The sequence below is a fragment of the Schistocerca americana genome, chromosome X (genome assembly GCF_021461395.2).
Source record: "Schistocerca americana isolate TAMUIC-IGC-003095 chromosome X, iqSchAmer2.1, whole genome shotgun sequence".
In the NCBI taxonomy this organism is placed as follows: domain Eukaryota; kingdom Metazoa; phylum Arthropoda; class Insecta; order Orthoptera; family Acrididae; genus Schistocerca; species Schistocerca americana.
The window spans coordinates 508,561,916-508,565,812 of NC_060130.1; positions in this window are offsets into that span (position 1 = coordinate 508,561,916).

A 3,897-nucleotide genomic window follows, 5' to 3' on the forward strand; every position below is an offset into this window, starting at 1 on the left:
ATGCTGAAGACGCTCACTGCAGCGCACCTTGAACACCCAATAGGTTTCTGAAACACTCGTGCTGCCGTCGGTCAAACTCAGATAGACTGTGTGCCTTCTCCATTCTAGACACGGACAGCACGCTCACTGATACTACATTAACTGTGCATGTGTCTGACTAGCTGTAATTCCTCGCCAGGTGATGCCACTATCACCTGGATGGGTTTATACCGACAACAAGCCGGTGGTCATAATGTTCTGGCTGATCAGTGTATACTTCCCATTTAATGAAAAATTTTAGTTAGTAAATGCATGTATTCTTGAAATGCAAGATTCGCTATCAGCTTATTATCACTGATTGACAGTGTTGTTTGTTGTTTCATTACCAAAGGCCGTTACGTTTTTAGTGTTATCCTGTATCATACAATATGCTGCTTCTCTATCCTGCGAAACACTTCTCAGCTGGAGATAATAGGCATTGTTACTCCATACAACATTCATACAGCGGTCTACGATCTCAACCTTCTATTACATGGTGTTGACACTTGGCAATAGACTTTAAATTACGTAAATTGAAGGTGAAGGGGTGAGAAGGAAAAGGAAAGGGAAGGAACTAATGATTTCAGCTGCGTTGGGGCTTTATGGAGAATCAGCACATATGAGTGAAATTGTGTGCCAAACCAGGACACGAACCTGGGATCTACTCCCTACTAGGGAGTTATGTTAACCACTGCATGATCCAGACACAAAGTATACCGTGAATGTGCGGAATATCTTGGCACACTCCCAGGCTGACCCACACTCAGACCTAGTACAACTTAGCTGCAGTAGACCATTTATTTCCTCCACCATCATTAATTTTAGATTCCCAATGGAGGATGAATGTAAATGTGCATCTGCACTGAAAGCTGTGCAGTCACTGCCCATTAATGTGAATCAATTATGTGAATGCATTGTGTCCAAAAGAACAAACACCATGTGTTTATATAACTGATTCACCTCAATAGGCAATGAATCCACTGCCTTCATTGTGGATGCACATTTACACTCAGTCTCCAGTGACAATCTAAAATTAGTGAGCATGGAGGACATGCACAGGTACTGTGGATAGGTGGGTCAGCCAGGAAGCATGCCGAGATAGTACATGCATTTGCAATAAACACTTTGTCAGGGTGGCATGGTGGTTAACACAATTGCATAGTTAATAGGAAATCCCTCGTTTGAGTCCTGGTCTGGCATACATGGTCACTCACAGATGCTGATTCCACATAAAGTCGTGATGCAGCTGATATCGTTAAGTCCTTCCCTTTCCTGTTTTTTCTCCCCCGCCAACTTCAATTTACATGATGCTTATAACAGTTGCAGTATCCATGTGCTGTGTGTTATTTTGGAGGTGTCTGAAAAAACAGGCACCACAAATTCATATAAGGTTTAAATTTATGTGTAATGTTATGAAAACCACTCGTATTAGCTTGCTGTCATCATGTGACAATACACATAGCCCTCTTCTGATTGTATGAAGCTAGATTGTTTTTATCGTCATTATTTTGCAGAAACAGTTAAAAACTGAAAATCAGCCTGAAGTTCGATTGTGAACAAACACACGTGGAAGCCTTTATTAGTGTGATTTTTTCTGGATATTAGCTCACATCTAAGAAAACTACTTTTGCAAAGTATTTAAAATCATGTTCTTTGAAGAACATGTGTTTTTATCTTTCAGTAGGTGAACGATAAATATTTAATCATTATCTTCGGATTATTGCCATGAGTCACCACTATAATGTTGCTGCAGTGTACATAACTTTTTTTTCAACATGGGCACAATCAGAATAATTCTGTTTATTACTTTTATTTTGTAGACACAAGTAATAGTTCTGTGCCTGTCCAAGGCCACTCTGCGCTGGTGTCAGATATCTCGCACAGCCCTATCATCTTATACATTGTTGTCAGATTTCCCCTCATCTCATTTATATGACATCACACGCCGGTCTCCCTACGAATTAAATCACAGGAAATTTTAAAAAATGGTGAGAAATTTCAAAATAATTAGTTGTGCTAACGGTAAAATGACGTAAATTCTATACTCCAAGATGGCCTCTATGATGTAATACGAGATGGCTATTCAATATGGCGGACTTGGGCATACAAGGACAGTCCCAATAATGTAAGAATCCAAGATGGCAATAGATGATGGTGGACCTATATATACGATGACAGGAGAAGTAAGTGACACTCTCAGTTTACTTGTAAGTGATGCCAGAATCATGTGGCACCCACTGTGACCACAATCTTGATAGCAGCTGTTCCAGTAAGCCAGGAGTGACATCAGCTTCTCTCATCTTTGCATGAGCCCCCGAAAATCTCAATATATTCTCAGAGAAAGCATCTGAATATATGAGGTGTGGCTATAAAATAACAAGAGGATCACTGTAAAACACTTTCCTTCAAAAACAAACATATTTAGTTACTGTCACCCTCAATATACTCCCCTCCTCTGTCCCTACAAAGCTCCATGCGAATTTTCCATTGATGAAAATAATCCTGGCAGTTTTCCTCCATGAGCTCCTTAATTATACATGCTGCTTTTTCAAAAAAATTCAAATGGCTCTGAGCACTATGGGACTTAACAGCTGTGGTCATCAGTCCCCTAGAACGTAGAACTACTTAAACCTAACTAACCTAAGGACATCACACACATCCATGCCCGAGGCAGGATTCGAGCCTGCGACCGTAGCAGTCGCGCATGCTGCTTTTTCTTCCACTGCTTAAACGAACTGAAATCTTGCTCCTCTTAGAGCAGATTTTACTTTGGGGAATACAAAGAATTCAAATGATGCTAGGTCAGGCGAATAAGGTGGGTGGTCTAACACTGGGATACTGCACTTTACTAGTAACCTTTTACCAAGTAATGTGGTATGAGCTGGTGTGTTGTCTTGGTGCAGAAATCATTAAAGCTGATTCACATTGTCCATCACGTCACATCCGATCAAAACATTCTGCAGTGCATTTCACATGGCGGCATCCACACTGGTCATCCTGTCCCATCACATCATGTGACAGCACTGTCAAGGTTTCTCAGGAAGAAAACTTTGATGGTTGATGTGATCAAACAGTTGTTGATCACATGACCCCCAAGTTCATTTCCTCGCAATAGAAGACTATGCTCAGATCTCCAAATTTCGTTTCAACGTGGTTTTCGTGGTCGATGTCAGTTGTATGTTGTTCATTATTCGTTTTAATTATTTATTTTCGTTACTTATTTTGTGAAAACATATAATAAATGATGAAAGACTAATTGAAGGAATGGGCAGCAGTCTGAATTTTAAAACATGAGTGTGCTAAATTGCTTACCCTCTCCTACATTTTTAAAGTGCATTTTATCTCACTCTGGTACCATATTTAATATTTTACAATGTAATGGATAGCAATATGGCTGCAACATGATCTGGAAAAGTACTGTGGGTAGAATCTGATTAGTAAGTGGTATTATTTGTATGTTGAATTTACAATTAAATCAATACAATGAAATGAATACCTTATCTGCATACAGGCATTGATATATGTCAACGGGGACAGTTGAAAACGTGTGCCCCGACCAGTACTCGAATCCGGGATCTCTTCCTTACATGGCAGACACTCTATCCATCTGACCCACCGAGGACACAGAGGATAGTGCGACTGCAGGGACTTACCTCTGGGACTCCTCCTGTGAGACCCACATTCCCAACTTATTGTCCCGCACTATATACTTGTGCCCCTGCCTATTACACTCATTACTCGCGGCTTTACCAATTCCCGTAAGACTTCGGGCAATGTGTGCATCCACACAGAAGATGGTCAAATGGCCGGTGAGCCTTAAATATTTGCACGTTGTCAGGCATTTGTAATGTTTTCTAAATAAATGGAAGGGAACCTTCA